The sequence below is a fragment of the Rhinolophus sinicus genome, chromosome 15 (genome assembly GCF_057876585.1).
Source record: "Rhinolophus sinicus isolate RSI-liver-muscle chromosome 15, RSI-T2T, whole genome shotgun sequence".
NCBI lineage: Eukaryota > Metazoa > Chordata > Mammalia > Chiroptera > Rhinolophidae > Rhinolophus > Rhinolophus sinicus.
The window spans coordinates 23,559,309-23,576,948 of NC_142515.1; positions in this window are offsets into that span (position 1 = coordinate 23,559,309).

Sequence of the window (17,640 nt, forward strand, 5' to 3'; positions counted from 1 at the left end):
AGTCCAGCAGGAGGGGATTCTGGTGCAGGGAGGGGAGGGAGATTAGGAGGCGCTCTCAATTGCCTTAATGGGCTCTAAGAGGCGGGATCCTATTACAGCTCGGGGTGCCCCGGGGTGCCTTGCTGGGAAGACAAGCTAATCTGCCATGCAAATTAAATCCTGCCTCAAGACGCAAGGCCTGCTTAATGTGATCCATTACACAGTTTACTTGTTTATATCTAATATTGGAACAGGCAGCCCGGGCGGGCGGCAGCGGCAGGCGGAGCGGCCCAAAAGCAGGAGAGTAAATTACCAGCAAAATGAGCTTTTCCATCCTCAGCCACCGCCTGCGCCTTCCCGGCCTTTGCGTCCTGGGTGCCCCCGCCCCGCCAGCCCGCCCGCAGCGTCCCCTCGCTCTTCTGGCTGTGCCATTCTCCCTATGGGTCTTCAAGTCTCTTTCTTCTTTGTCTTTCTCTATCTGTCCTTTGACCAGGGTCTCTGTCTCTCTCCCTCTGTGTCCTCATCTCCTCTCTCCCATTCTGTCTCTGTTTCAGACTCAGTCTCCGCTTCAGTCTTTCTAGCTGTTTCTTTCTCCACCCCTGGGCTCTTCTGTCGCTCACTTTGGCCTTTCTCTGTATCCCTCATCTCCTCCTGCAACAGGGACAGAGACCTGGAGTGAGCCAGGGTGGCTGAGTGCTGCTGTGTGGGGCAGTACAGGTGAACCCAGGCTTGGGGTACCCCCCTGTGCACATACATCTGGGGAGTCCTGAAAGAGGCCGGGCATTGGAATGTTGGAACGCCTAGCTTGGGACTCATTGAGCTGCAGAGTGTCTATTTTGCTGGCAACACTGTCCCTGATTGTGAGGGTATGTGTGAGGGTGACTTTGAGGTGTCTATATGAAGCATCAGTGTGACCCTGTTTGTGGGTGAGGGTGTGGCTGTGTGTGTCTGTGTGAGCAGGCGTGGATGTGACCTGCCTTGTGCGTGTGAGTGTGTTTTTGGGTGGTGTTTTCATAAACCCTGGGAGAGGTTCCCCACCTCTGCCCAGTGCACCTTCAGCAGGGCTTCCTTCTTGTACCTCTGGGTTAGCCTTGTTGGGGCATGAGCTTCCCTCACCTTCCTCATACTTTGTGACCCACAGGCCACTCTCCTTCCAGCTCCCTGAATGGCCCCAAAGCTTTCAATGCCCCAGGATCACCTAACTGTCCACCATTGGAGTCTCTGGGGTCTAATGTTGTGTCCTGCTGTGTCCCTGTCCAGCTGCGTCCACCTACTCTGGCCTGCACCCCTCTGTGGAGCCACTACCCCTCTGGTTGGACATCTCTGAGGCCCAAGCCTACTTTCTGGTGAGTCAGAGGCCAAAAGAGAGCCAGGGGCAGGGAGAAGAGACTGAGATACGAAAACTAATACAGAGATGAGCGAGACACCATGGCCAAGGTGAGATTCAGGCAGGGGTGGTGGACAAGGGAGGGACAGACAGAGAGACCACAGATGGACAGACGCAGGTCAAGGGCCAGGCAGCAGAGGGTAGGCGTGGGTAGGGGGACTGAGCATCGTGACTGGGAGCTTGTCCGTAAGCTCACAGAAGCCACAGACTTAGTACTGAGGGGCCTTTCCAGACTCTGAAGCTGTTTGGGGCTGGAAGAGTGAGAGGAGGGGGCTCTGCAGCCTCTGGGCTTGATGGGCCACCTTCCTTGAGACCTCATGCTGAGGAGGAGACATGAGTAATTCCAGCTGAAGCTTCTGGACCCCTGGTCTATGCCTGCGTCCCAAGAGGAGCCAGCCCTCCCTACAAGGCTCTGAGAGCCTCAGGCCCCCAGGGCAGACAGGGACAGAGGGTGAGAAAGCTCCCACAGCCACTGAGGTGCACAGCTGCCATTCTTGTGCCTGCCCCTGCACACACACTTGCTCACACATGCCACGTGCCAGGCTGGAAGCTTGCCAGTGAGGCTCCCCTGGCCCTGGTCCATGGCTCCTGTACCAGGGCCCCAGCCACAATCTTTATACCCAGGACTTCTGGCTCCCTAACCTCCTGCTTCCCAAGGGCTTTGCCCCCTCCCAGGCCACTAAGCGATCCTGACTGCTACTCTCCCATCCCTCAGCCTTCTGGGACCTCTGAACCTCAATTCATTCTGATCCCCAAGAACCCCAGAACCCCCAGTTCTCCATCTTCTAGGTACATGTCTTCCCGTCCCTGACCCTTGGCTCTGATTGGGGGTGGGAGAATCCTGACGGGTGGGAGGGTAGGAGGGAAGGTATGAGTCTGTATGTCTGTGTAGAACGGGGGCTGTTTAGATAAACAGATGGCAACAAATGGCATAAAATTATATACCCATAATGTCAGTTCATAACATTTTGTTCGACATACTTGATTTAATCGCTTAGCTGACGATTTGGCTTTTGGGCCCATATGGTGGGGAATGAAGCTGCGTGGCACCCGCTCCAATCTGGCTCTTTTATCACCGAGGCTGGGGGGGTAGGGTTGGGGGGGTCGGAGGGGGGAGGAGAAGGGATGCAGATGGAAAGAGAATGAGCTGACAGGAGGGGGGCCAGGGAGGGGCTGATTGTAGGGACGAAGGGGAGTGGACACAGGCAGGGTGCAGGAGCTTGTCTGGAGATGGTGTAGGCGGGACCTGAGTCAGCTGGATGGACACGACTCTCCCCAAGAGACCTGGACCCTGTGGCTGACCTCACTGGATTCTCTAGCACCACAGATCTGCCTGCACGAGCCCAGTGGCCTGAGATTGTCTTCTTCTCTCTTTAACACCAAGACCCAGACACCCAGTTCCAAATCTCTGGTGTTCTCCTCACTTTTACCAAACAGAATAATCGGTGTGTGTGCACATATGTGCGTGCGTGTGTACCTGCTTGCTTCTGCATATGCTCCGGGTGTCTGCGAGACTGTGTGATCTCCTCTGTCATGAACTATATCTGTGCGGCTTGCCTGACTTTCACTGAGCAACTGGGAGAGGGGGGAAGGAGAGTTGGTGGCCATTTGTGACTGTGAGGGGGTACATTACATTTTATGTCTGGCTGGGACTTGTCCCTTGTGGAAGTGTGATTGAGTAAAAGTTTGTGTGGTGATGAGCGTGTGTGACTGTGGGGGAGATGACCGTGCGTGTGGGATTGATCTGTGGGGTTGAGTTGTGTGGGTGTGACTGAGAGTGTATACGGTTCAGACAGGCCGTGGCACACAGTAAGTGCTCAAACAGTGCTGCTGAACATGTCTATCCAGCCACCTCACAGTGGTTTGTTCTGGGTGTGAATGCGGGGCTGTGGAATGGGCTGTGTGTGTGTGTACATGCACGCGTGCACCCTGGGCAGTTCCAGGGAGCCACCATCACACACACTGACTCCCTGCTCAGCTGTGATGGCCTTTTCAGGGGATCTGCCCTGCACTCTCTGAAAACGGAAGTCAAGTCCTGCACCGAGTGCCCCTCTCAAGTCTCCTGGCTGCTGTCTTGAGTTGCTGGTCACTTGAACTTCACTGGGCATTCAGAGAAGAGAACCAGAGACATACCCCTACCTTTCCAGTGGCCAGTCTGGCTGCCTACACCCAGTTCACCCCTCCTCCTGGTCTCGGAGCTGCGCCAGGCCCCCCAAGCACTGAGAATCTGGGCCCATATTGGAGCCCATCACTCATGTCGCAGCCTCATCTGCCCCCTGCTGGGTGCTGCCCACAGGCTCTGGAATGGAGCGGGGAGCCTGCCCAGGATGGGGGCGGTGAGTACCTGGGGTAAAGGTTGGAACCGGTCCCCTCTCCCCTGTCCCTGGTCCACTGTCCCCCAACCCCAGCCTTGGCAGAGGCTTCTGGGCTATGCTTGGGGTCTTACTGCCTATCTGCCCTTCCTGTGTCTCTGCCACTTTCTTCCCCCGTCTCTGCCTTTCTTCTACGTTCCTATTCCTCTCTGCCCACTGCTTTTCTCTCCTTGTACCTCTGGCCACACCTCTGTTTCTCTGAAGGTGGAGATCAGGTCTGTGCTGGGCCTGGGGCCTAGACCATTAGTGTGGTCCTCTCCATTTGGGAAGTTCTATTACCATTCTTCTTCTTCATAGCAAGGAGACAGGGGTCCTGGTTGGTGGTAGTGGTGGGTGCTCGGGTCTGTGATAGGGCCCTAAGGCAGAGGTGGGCATGCTGGCTGCTCTTCACATTTCCTAGATCAAGTGCCCCCAACACCCAGAATGCTGTGTGGTTGGACCAAACCCCCAGTTCCTTCTCAGGCCATTTGGTCATTCACTCATTCAACTATCATGGGGCATATTTGATAACCAAAGTGAGCAAGATGCTCATGGCACTGCCCTCAAGGGAGACAGGTGTGCAAACAGATAAGGCTGCTGGTGTTCCAGGAGGTGAGAGAGAAGGCCCACTGAGGCCCAGAGGAAGCTGAGTTCTCTGGGTAGAAGTGCAGAAGCATGGGGAGAAGGGGATTCTCAACTGTATTCAAAACATTTTCTTTTCTACTTACAAAAATAATTCTTGCTCAATGCATAATGCTGACAAAACACAGAAAAAGATCAAGGGAAAATCAAAACAAAATAGAGTCTTTAAAGAAAATTGCAGGGAGTATTGAGAGACGAGAGCAGTTTTACCAAGTGTGGTGGTGATGGAGAAGCTGAGGCAGCGGGCAGTCCGGAGAAGGGCATTCCAGGCAGGGGTGGGGCATGAGTCTAAGTACCAGACGTGAATTTGAGATCTTTGGTACCTGTAATAAGTCTGCTGTGGCTGGAACCTGGGGGTCCTTACGCTGGCCGAGGGGTTTGGCCCTTGTTCTATAGGCAACCAGGAGCCACCCTGGAGGGCAATGAGCAAGTGAATGGTGTGATCCCATTTTCCACTTAAGAGCAATTATCCTGGAGGATGGATTGGAGGTAGTTGAGAATCAAAGCAGGGACACCAGTTGGGAAATCAGTGCAGTAGTCCCAGAGATAATGAGAGGTGATGACTAGTGTATTACAATGGAACAGGAAAGAGGGGAAACCATGGGAAGGCAGGACGAATAGGATTGGAGACTGGTTCTGTGTCTGGGTAGAGGTGGCAGAGAGGGAGGAGCCAAGAATGAAGCCCAGGCCTTTGGCTTAGTGTCATGCAGGGACTCATGCGGGGTCTCTGGTCCCACTCCCCATGTAAGAACGCAGGACATGGTGAGGCCAAAAAGGAACACCCACGAAGCCATAGATAGGGGAGTCATACCACTATATTCTTGCTGGTGGCTGGGTTGGAGACACAGGAAGCAGGAGCCACACGATCCGCAACCTGCCATCCACTTCTCTGCCAACCAACCTCACTTGCTAACTGCAATCCGCCTCTCTGCAATCGCAATCCACAATCCACGCTTGCTAACTTAGCCATGGCAGTTATATCAGTGGCTAATGGCTAACTGGTAACATCTGATGGCCAACTAGTCACAGCTGATGGCCATCTACTATCTGGGCCAGCACCTTTCCACATGCGGCCGAGAGCCTGGAAACTGCTCTCTAGGACTCTGTCCCCACACTTGGCCACTCATGTGGCTGGTGGTGCTATTCGCCAAGATGAGGGACTCAGAAGAGGAGGGGTATTGAGGTGTGTGCAGGGAAGAGCTGAGTTTGGGTTTGGGCCTGTTTACTGGAAGATGGAAATATCCAAGCAGAAATGTTCAGTTGACAGTGGAATGCAAAGGCCTAGATCTTGGGGTTATAAATTTGGAAGTCCCTGTTCATTTCTATGTTTTAGTCAACAAATATTTATTGTGGGTCTGTGATAGACTAAGCTGAAGATGAAACGGTAAATGAGACAGGCTGCGCCCTTCCTTTGTGGGCCTCACAGCCATCAGTGGAGAGGGAGTATGTCATGCAGGGTGGCATGCGGGGTCTCAGCTCCCACTCCCCACATAAGAATGCAGGACGTGGTGAGGCCAAAAAGGAACACCCACCGAGCCATAAATAGGGGAGTTATTCCACTATATTCTTGCTGGCGGCATCTGCCTCTTTGCAATGCACAATCTGCCCTTGCTAGCCCCCAGTTACTGCTAGCGTAGCCACGGCAGTTATATTAGTGACCAATGGTTCACTGGTTACAGCTGATGGCCAACTAGCCACAGCGGATGGCCATCCAATCACAGTTGATGGCCATTTACTACCCAAGTGAGCACCTTTCCACGTGAGGGCAAGAGCCTGGAAACTGCACTCCTGGCTCTGTCCCCACAGAGTATCTGAAGCCATGAGAGTGGATGAACTTCCCAGAGGGAGACGAGAGGAAAGTGCTAGAGTGCCAGCACTGCAGGGCTGGAAGAGGGGCAGCCACACAACTAGGGCTTCTTGTTTCTCTCAAATCATGGAAGGCCACTGAGTCCATTTGCTCTGTTACCTTCTTAGATAAGCTTTGACTGGAAGTCTCCTTTGGTCCCCATTCTCCAGGCCTGCTCCCTGCCAGTGTGACCACAGACACTCACACATGTGTCAGGCAGTTCGGCTCCCTGTGCCCTGCTTCCACACATGGGACAGAAGAAGACAAGTCCAACAGACTCTGATTCTATTTGACATGTAATTCCTTCTTCAGCTCTGACATTGTTTGAAAAAACCAGACTTTTGCTATGGTCTTCAGAGCCCTCGTGATCTGGCCCTTGCCCACTTATCCAACCTCATCTCCAGCCACGCCTCCCAAATGCCCCAGTGGCTCTCTTTCCAAACTCCCAATCCCTGATCAGCCAGTGTTGTCCCCACACTTTCAAGCCTTGCACATGCTCTTTCTCCCGACACCTTCTCCCTCTCCCATCCAGCCAGCCTCGCTAACACAATGACCTAGCTCTAGTGTCTCCTGTCTGGGAGCCTTCTCTGTCTGCCAGAGCCCCTTAGGGATCCCTCTCATGGGCTTCTCTTTAGGAAAGTCTTAGCTCATATTGTGATTTTCTTTTTTGCTTGTCTGTCTGTAATTCCAGCTGAGGAGATACTTCAGGGTAGAGCTAAGTTTTTTGTTCACCCCTATAGCCCCAGGGCCTAGTATAGTTCTGGGCACATATTAGGTGCTCAAAATTATAGGATGTGAATTGGAAGTAGGCTGGTGTTGAGATAGGGCTGGAGTTGGAGGTGGGGCTGGGGGTTGGGGTAGAACGGGTTTGGGGGTAGGACTGAGTGTTGGAAGTGGGGGTGGTGTGGGGAGGGCCGATGTGCAGGTCAGGCTAGGTGATGAGGTAGGGCTGGGTGTTAGAGGTGGAACGGGTGGGTGCTGGAGATGGTGGTTGTTGACATTGGCTGAGTGTGGGGGGAAAGTTGGTGTTGGAACTGGGGTCAGGATGGTGTTGGCATACTGCTGGGTGTTTGGGGTAGGGGGTAGATGTTAGAAATACAGTGTTGACAGGTAAGCAGGCAACTGGGTATAGGAGAAAGGGGGCTGGGTGTCAAGGGTGGGCAGGTGAGTAGGGAAGGTATGAGAAAGGGAGCTGGACTGGGGCGCATAGGAAGGAGCCCCCTGAGCCCTCTCCAGAGTTCTGACTTTGAATGCTGCTGATCCAGCTCTTCCTCAGTCACCAGCTTCTCCCCAGAAGGAGAGAAGGAGAGGAGACCCGGGGAGAAGAGCCTAAAAGGGTGAAGAAGGATTTTCATTATGAAGTTAATTAGCTTCAGAGCCGCTGCACCTTTCAGGACGAGGAATTAGAGGGATTTAATTGCTTTATCAGCCTTCCCTTTGATTTTCAGCAATCAGGCCGATTCCATTTAATTTAACTGCCACAGACGAGGAGAAAATTGATGCGCTCACCTGCCTCCGAGCAGAAAGAGAGAGAGTGGGGAAGTGGGAGAGGGGGAGCCAGAGAGACTGGCAAACACAGAGTCTGCAGATTAATGAAAACCAATAGCATTTGCTCACAATTGGAGATGAAGTGTGCCCTCGAGGCTTTTGGGGCTGTGTGTGTCTCTGTGTGCAGGAGGGTGTGGGAGTGTGTGACTATGCATGTTTGTGTGGGTGTGACTGTGAGTGACTTAGTTTGATGCGGAGGTGGGTATGTAGATGGGTGTTGGTATTTGGCTGTATGTAAGTGACAGTAGAGGTGTGTGATTGACTATTGAAGACTCCTATACATGGAAACAACAGTGTGAATGAAAATGACTGTATCTGCCTATGTAACACACTGACTGTGTGTATCATTATGCAGGTAAGGATGTGGCTGTGTGTGGAACTGTGCGTCTATTCGTTCATTTGTTCAGCAACACTGAGTGAATGGACTGCTAAGAGCCAGACACCGTGCTTTGCGGCAAAGATGAGTAAGATGAGGTCCCTGCCCTCCAGGACTCATAGTCTAACAGGGGACAGTCTGGTAAATAAATGTCACAGAACTGGGCTGCGTGGATTGCTCTGCCAGCATTGTTCTGGAAGGCTTCCCAGAAGAGGTGGCTTAAAAGATAAGATGTTTCTAAGTAGAGAAGGGATTCATGGTTTTGTGGTATAGGAAGGACATAACAGCCAGAGGGAACAGAGCCTAAGGGAAGATGGGCCACCCAGGAGGCAGACCCAGAACAGGAAGGACTTCAGGTCATCTAAGAAATGTGAACTTTTCCTCTGGGGTACTGAGTGGGAAGTAACTCTGCCTGACGTGTGTGTTAGAAAGTCCTCTCTGACTGCTGTGTGGAGGATGGATCAGAGAAGGCAAGGCCAGAGGCCAGGATACCAGTTACCACCATTGCAAAATTCAGGCGAGAGATTGTGAAGGCCTGAGGGAAGAGAGAAGAGAGAATGGATTAGGTAGAATGGGAAGACTTTGGGGAAGGGGATAGAGTAGAAAGTACTGAAGGTTTATGAACATACAGTTAGTAGGCGATTCCGTAAAGGAAGATATTGGAGGAAGAGCCAGTTGGGCGATGAGGACCTTGAACACGTAGAGTTTAAGTTGTGATAGAACATCCAGGTTGAGGTATCCACTAGGCAGCTGGGTATGAGTCTGGAGCTCAGCAGAGAGATCTGGCCTGGAGACAAAAAGAGAATCATCAGCATGTGTAGGTAGGAACTAATGCCACCGGAATGGATGAGACTACCTAGGGAAAGTGTGGAGATCCAGAAAGGAAGAGGGTCATGGACCAATGCCTGGAGATCACTCATGTACATGAGACTGGAGGAAGAAAAAGAATCAGGGAAAGATGAAGAATTGGATAAAAAAGAGGAAAACTGAGAGAAAGTTAGGAAAGAGAAGAGAACGTTGATGAGAGGTTGAGTTGGAGATTTGCTATGAGACATTCGTGCAATGGTATCCAGGGGCCGGGGCCCAGAACTCAGAGCTCTCAGGATGAGGAAAGGTTTGGGGATGTGAACGTTTGTGGTGGAATCTGGTGTAGCTGGTGTAGAGGATGAATGGATGGATGTAGAAGACGATGAGATTGGGAAATAAGTCAGGGTATATAGGGCTTTAAATACCAACCTACAAGTTAGTACTCTCATTTGAGGGCAGGAGTTATTGACTGTATTGACTGTCTTTAGTAAGGAAGATGACTTGATCAGGTATTCCTTTTAGAGATATCACTCTCTGTCTTAGTTTGATTTCCCCCAAAATCAGAGCCTGAGACAAGGACTTGGGTGAGGCAGTTTATTTGGGAGGTGATCCCAGGGAACATTAGTGAGGGAGTGAGGAGAATGAAACAGAAGAGAGCTCTTGCCACTGTGGGCAACTGGTGCTCAATCGTTGGGGACCCTCTCAGGAATCATGTAGAATATACCTCAGAATCATCCCTCTAAAAGACAAGAAACTGGGGACTTATCTGTTGACTGAGGTCCTCTATTGGTTGAAGGTTGTCTCTGGGGCCATTGCACCCCCTGTCTTAGGCTAGCTGCACTGAAATCAGAAGTGGGTGGAGGGGAAGAGATGCTGGGTACAATAAAAGCATCTGCTACATTCTGGCTGTCACTTGGGAGATGGATTGGAGAGGGAGAGGTTGAAGGTAAAGATATCCGTTAGAAGATGACTGCAACATCCAGATAATCCAAGATAAAAAATGTAGGAACTGAAAGAAGGAAGGGCCATCTTGGAGGCATAGAATGAATAGGATGTGAAGATCAACAGGGCATTTGGAGTTTGTGTTGGTAGAATAATAGCCCCTCAATGTCTATGTCCTAATTCCTAAAACCTGTAGCTATGTTGTTACATGGCAAGGAGGAACTAAGGTTGCAGATGGAATTGAGTTTGCTAAGTAGATCCAGAAGACTATCCTGGATTATGTAGGCGGGCCCAATGTACATACAAGTGCCTTTATATGTGCAAGAGGAGGCAGAAGGGTCAGAATCAGAGAGAGATTTGAAGATATTATGCTGCTGATTTTGAAGATGAAGAAAGGGGCCATGAGCCAAGGAATGTAGGCAGCTCCAGAAGCTGGAAAAGGCAAGGAAACAGATTCTTCCCTGAGCCTCCTGAAGGAACATAGCCCTGAGGACACCTTGATTTGAACTCAGTGAGACTCATTTTAGACTTCTGACTACCATAACCGAAAGGTAATAAGTCTGTGTTGTTTTAAGTCACTCAGTGTACAGTAATTTGTTACAGCAACAATGGAAGACTAATAAAGGGCCTAAGTAAGATGGCTCTTGAGTGACTTCCAAGAATTCTAGCTTGTGCCAGATAGGGAGAAATCCCCTGAGAAAGGGAAGAGAAGTAAATCTGGAACAGAAGCTTCTGAGTTATTTCAGTCATCTGTTCGTGTGGCTATAGGGGCTTCCATGTGGAGTTACCCATGCGGGATAGGAAGGAAACCAGGGTGGGAAAGATTTTTGGGAAGGGGTTCTTCATCAATGTGGTAATATTTGAAGCTGTGGAAGCAGATGAGGTTACCCATCAATGGGTGAGGACAGAAACTTGGGGAGATGTCAGCATGTTGGGGGCTGATGGAGTTGTTGCTGGTGGTAGAGGCTGGGTCTATTGAGCTCTCTTTCCTCTTAACAAGCTCTTCAAGTTGCAGTGTTGGCTCTGTGGCCTCTACTCTCCCTCTTTCACTGTCTCCCACCATCTCTAGGCCCTTGGTTTCTAATGAGGTAGTCTGCAGGGCCTCTCTGTACTGTTGTGCAGGTTGTACATTGCACAAGTTGTACATTGTACATTAAGTTGTAATGTAAGTTGTAATGTACATTGTACATTAAGGGTATCAAGTACAATCTGAATAGGGTGCTCTCCTAGAGTTTTCAGTGCACAACCTGGTCAACAGTTCATGATGGTGTGGTTGGCCTAGACAAGGAAAACGTCTCCCTTGTCCCTCACTACATATTCAGAGCCTCAGCCCTGGCTTGAATCCATGATGCAAAAGAGGTCTCAGGAGCAAGGCCCAGACAGAGGAGAAGCAGCACCTGCAGGGACTGGGCTCTGTAGGCCAGGCTGTCAGGTGTCAACCCCCCTTCCTTGGGAGGACAGCTCTTCCCTCTCCCCCCCGGCACCCCACCCATGTTGACTGCCTTGTGATTAGAATGTGGACTCTAACTTGGAAATTAACCTGATTAATGTAATGAAGGCAGGGCCGCCTCAGCACCACCCGGTGATGAGGGGAGATGGATTGGGAGCGAAGGCGCTTGGATGGAGGCGCGGCCGTAATTGCGGCGTTTACTGCTACCTGCCTCGCTGACCCTGCTGTTTAGCCCATTAATGATGATGCACAAGCCTCACTTTCCAGAGATAGTGACAGAGAATTTCAGGGGAGGGTACAGGAGGAGGGAAAGGGAACTGGGGGTCTGGGGTCTGAGGGACGTGGGTCTGAGGATGGGGCCCTGGTGAGGGTGAGAGGATGAGGGGCCAGGGACACAAAAGCATGTGGGGGGACAGAGGGTGCAAAGGTACAAGATGGAGACTTTCTCTAGGATCCTGCCCGCCTTAGGATAATTTAGGATAAGTGCCTTGAGCAGGAGCTACTGAGCTGGCAGTTCTGTTTGAGTGGGTGGGAGGCCACTGCCTCCCCAATTCAGGAAGTCTTCTTGGAGGAGGGGCCTTGGAAAGAGCAAAGAAAACTCAGGGAGTCGGATAAGGGAAAACCAGGGAGACGGACAAGCACTAGCCTGGGACAGGGAGGAAGGATGGGGGAGGTCACAGCAGAACCTTTGGGGGCGTGGCATGAGCAGCCATATATGCACTCATGTACTCAGCGCAAAGAATTGGTGCATAGATCAATGGAAAGACATTACTCTGATTAATTCCTGTTGATGACTCAAAGAATATGAAATGGATGTTCTTAATTGCATCTGCTTCCCTCCGCCATGTATAGAATTCATTCACTCATCCACTCATTCACAGTAGTCAAGAGTTGTCCTAGGTCTGCTGCAAACTTGCTGACCCCACTGGGCAGACCCCTTCCCCTCTCTGGACCTCAAATGGCTACTCTGTAAATGTGGCGGATAGAGCAGGTGGTCAGCCCTGATATGTGATATCTTTATTGACACCTGCAGTCTGCTGAGAGGTTGGGTGGGTGGAGGGCCGTCTCAGAGCAGCCCCGAGGACAGTTGGAGTATCTTTCCAGCCTCTGCTGGACTCCATCAGGGCTGTCCATCACCTCCTGGCTTTTTGGTTGGCTGGCTTTGTGGACGCACATTAAGCTCACGGGCAAGAAAAACTCCCTGCTTTTTCTCATACGAGCCACTGACAAACTTGGACCATTTCACAGTGCACTGGGGCAGTAGATTTGCAACTGTAACACAAATTCAGGACTTAGCATTTTTCTCTGAAAATACATTATGTTAATTTTGACCCATTATTCCAAGCTGTCTAATTTTGCCCTCTGCCATTTAACAAGTTTTATATCTTCTGATAATCTGATAATCCTGGACGTCATTAACAAAAACGGGGAATAGGAATGACCAAGGATGGAGTCATGGGACGGGGCTCTAGAAATTTCCTTTCAGGTTCACACCCATCTACTTTTTCCTTTCTTTTCTCCATTTTGACTACTGGTTCTTGGTGAACCTATCCTGGTTATTACTGTGCATAAATGTTCTCTATTTAGTGCCCATGCACTTTAATAATCCATTTTCCAGTTATTAATAGAATATAAACTCCATGAGGGCAAGAACCACATGTGTCCTGTTCATCACTGAATCTCCAGTGCCTACCTCTCTGTCTGCGATATAGAAGGTGCTTAGTGTAGTCATTGAGAGAATAAATGACTCCTCTGACAGAAATGGAAATGGTAGTTGTGTTAGGGTAGGATGATTGGTATTTCTAGAGAGAGAGAGAATGTATGGGTGTTTGTGTGTGGGGTTAGGCAGACCTGGTTTAGAAATTTTGCTTTAGTTTTATTTTTCAGCTGCATGGTTGAAGGTGGTTACTTATCATTTCAGAGCCTCAATTTTTCATCTGTAAAATGGGCCTAATAATATCTCTTCTCTCTCCCCCCACTCCCTAGTTGTTGTGAGGATTAAATGCGAAGATGGACCTAGCCCAGGCTTTGCACTGTGCCTATGAATGGTAGCCCCCCCCCCACCCTTTTCCTCCTCACTCTTTCTTACCGTGGAGACTGAAACTCTCAGGGAGAAAGAAAGAAGAGTGTGAGAGATGTTATCTGTGCTCTAAGATAGCTCTGTATAATGACCAGAATCAAGGATATCAATCTTGATGTTTTTTTAAAAAGCTCTTCTCCCTCATTATATGAGTTATGAATGTTAATTGAAGAAAAACTTGAAAATTCAGATGTGCAAAATAAAACATCACCCGTCATCCTACCACCCAGATTACCACTGTTCACATTTTAGTGTATAGCCTTCCTGAGTTTATTTTTATGAACATAATCAATTTGTTTTTTACAAAAATTATATTATATAATACATGTTGCTTTGAAAACTTTTTTCACTTAACAGTTGTGGACAATTTTTCAGGTCAATAAATATAGTTCTATAATCTATATAAATATGTTAGTGGTTGCATGGTAGTTTACTGTAAGGATAACTTTATTGAACAATCTCTTATTGATGGATACTTGGAATGCTTTCTGCTTTTAAAAAACAATAATGCAAGGGACATCTCTGAGCATGTGTCTCTAAATCCAAGAGAGGCAGGGGAGAATACCAATGTGACTGCCTGAAACGGTCTCTAATGAGGCCAAATCGACAAGCTCTTGAGCAGACCATGAGGACATGTACCTGGGAGAGGTATACTAGATGGCAACATGCTTCGAGAAGCATCTGAAAGGTAAGAGCTTAGAAAGAGTGAAGGCTATGACATCTGCCTGGCGGGGCAATGGCCCAATAAGCCCATGTGGTCCTATCCTGTAGAGGACTCAGCAACAATCACAGAGTGGGGGACTGCAGTGTACCCACACAGGGGGCGCTCCAGCGCATGCTGGCGAATGAGAAAACCAAGTTACAAAACAACACCTTTGTGATTTGTATATATGCAGGCATCTTGCCTCTTTTTTTTTTTTTCAAAAAAATTAAAAAGTTTAATAAGGTAAAAAAAAAAAAAAAATTCTCCCCAAATTTTTTCTTTGTAGAATTCAATGTAAATAGGACTCTCAGTGCTAAAAACTTTTTTTTTAAATACATAGACACTTTCTTTTTTATCGGGGTAAAATATATATAACGTGAATTTCGCCTTTTTAACCATGTGAAAGTGGATGAGTCAGGGGCATCAATTATGTTCACAATGTTGTGCAGCCATCACCACTATTTCTAAAATTTTCTCATCATCCAAAACAGAAACTCTATATTCATTAAGCAATAACTTCCCACTTCCACCCGCCCCATAAGGTCCTGGTAACCAATAATCTACTTTCTGTCTCTATGAATTTGTCTATAAGATATTTCACATAAATGGAATCATACAATATTTGTCTTTTTGTGTCTGGCTTCTTTCAATTAGCATAATGCTTTCAAGATTCGTCTATGTTGTAGCATGTATCAGAACTTTATTCCTTTTTATGACTGAATAATATTCCATCATGTGTATATGCCACGTTTTGTTTACCTCTTCATCTGTTGATGGACAGGCACTGTCTCTCTTAATGTCAGAAATCCGTTCCCTCAAGTCAAATGTTTTGTGTGGAAACACTAACTGGGAGCCTGTTTTCCATTATTTTAAATGGGATAAATGGTAACAGGTTATATGTCAACTCGAATTTCTCCATAGATTTCCTAAAATGCAACTAAATCCCAGTAAAATGCCTCTATATAAATAACAAATTATTATGTTCGGATGTAAAATGTTTAAAACATTGCTTCATGGTTACCGAAAAGGAATATGGTTGTAATAAATGATTCCTTTGTTAACGATAATAAGGCCTCTTTGTGTCAGCCACACTCCAGACTCACATCCCTTTTGGTGATGCTTTTCAAAACATCTATATATGATTTTGATACTTAACCAATTTTATTTGAAATGTAACTTGGGATTTTTCCTGTACATCATTATGTTTAGAATGCCATATTAAGTTTGGGGGATGAGAACACTATATATATATTATATATATAATTTTTTTTCCTTATATAAACAACAACTGAAAAAACATTATTATGAGATACATGTGTTCTATCAAATTTGGGTACTAAAAACCTGGAGATGTTCTGCCAAGAAAATGTTAATGGGGGGATATTTTCTACAGGATATGCCAGCATATTTAAACAAAAAATGAAAGTGTATGTTTTTTATGTACATACGTATAAATATAGAAAAAAATACACCAAGCTAGTAACAAAAAAGAATGGATTAGGATTAGAAGGACTGGTCGATGAGAGCTTTAGCTTTAGCTGTAATGTCTGCATGTTAATGAGTATGTATTACTTATGTTCATTATGTGTGATTCAACATAAATGAAAGGATGGATGAATTAATAAGTGAATAAATAAGTCAATAGATAAATAAAATGTGTTTAATACCCAGGACAACCTCTGGGGTAGAAGCTCATGCTGTGCTGTTAACCAAAGACAAAGAGATCTGCTATCTTTTATTCCCCTTCTTTCCAGAGTGTTGAGGAGAATGACTTCAAATCAGTAGGGAGAAATTATGATGAAAAGGTCCAGGTCCAGATAGGTGTCAAGATCATGTGTGATCAGGAATCTGCTTTCAGTGACCTTTGGGGAATTACGGAGGGTGGGAAGTGTGATGGGATGGAAATGGACAAGTATTGCATATATTCAGCAAGGAGGAGACAATGGATTTGGAAGTTAAAGATTGTCAAGATTAATGTTGATTCCTGGCAAAATTCTAGAAATGATTATTATATATGGGGTCTGGCAATGCTTAGCAAGGAGAATGTGTCTGCCTTTGATGGAAGCCTGCATGAGTTCTCTAAGAACACATTCCAAAAGAAAGAATATCATGTTTCTTTTGTTAATAAGGATAGGGAAATGCTGGAGATACTGTTTTTTGCTTTCAATAGGCATTAAACAGTTTGTCATATTATATTTTTAGATACAGTGTGGGCTGCATGATGGCCCTGCTTGAAGGATTCATAGCTGGTAACTTACTGTACCCGAAGGGAATGTGATGATGATCCGGTGTATGTCTTGCCAACAGGAGGTCTGTGAGCCTGTGACCCAACTCTGGTCATGCGATGTTTCTATCAGTGGCTCCGATGAAGATGTAGGTGTCCAGCTCATCACAATTCCAGATGATGCAAAGAGGAGCAGGATCACTAATAGGTTGGATGACAACTGAGATTCAAAATGATCTTGACAGGCTGGAACGATGATCCTACATGAACAAATGACATTTGGAAGAGGGTGGGTGTGGAATCCTACGGGTACAAGTTATAAAGACCAGAGGTGAAAATATGGGGCTGGAGCAATGGCTTAAGAATGAATCACTTGAAGATGACTGAGTTTATTTGACTGAACTAATTCATTGTGAATCAATTATGTGGCACTGCCACGAGTATGATGACTCCTAGGCCCCCAAGCTGCCTTAGTAGATGCAGAAAGCTTGGAAAAAGAAAGGTCAGTGGTCCCACTAGTTTCCATATTTTGCTAGGTTCAGGGCTGAGGACCCTTCTTAAGAGTGATGTCCAGGGAAGGGCAATCCCCATGGTAAAGCATCTAAACACCAAGTCCTATGAACAGTGACCATAAATTTATTACCTAAACAAGGGCACATTTGAGAGTGAAATAAAGTATTATTAATAACTACAATGTATAATAATTCTACCTTTGAAGCATCATTGGGAGAACTGGGACTTTTTATACCAGAGAAGAAAATAATTCAAATAACCAAATAGTTGTCATATGAGAAGGGGAATAGATTTCTATGGCCCATTATTTAAAAAAAATATATATTTAAAAAGGAAAACCTGCTCATTGAAGCACTTTAAATGATAGCCAACTTTTTTCTGTCAAATGGATATGATACTAGTATCCACCTTGAATTGTTATGAGAGTTAAATGAGTGTAACGTGTACAGAAAAGTTCATGACATAAGAATTTGTAAGATAAAAATAAAACTGTTTAAAAGAAACAGAAGTTCTCCTTTCCCCACTCGCTCGCACCCCCATATCAGTCATGTGTCTCAGATGTAGTCATATTATTATTATTTTTTTTAATTAAAGTTTATCAGGGTGAAAATTGTTAGTAAAATTACAAAGATTTCAGGTGTACAATTCTGTATTACATCATCTATATCTCACATTGTGTGTTCACCACCCAGAGTCAGTTCTCCTTCCATCACCATATATTTGATCCCCTGTACACTCATCTATGACCCGCTCCTCCTTTACCCTCTGGTAACCACTAAACCATTGTCTGTG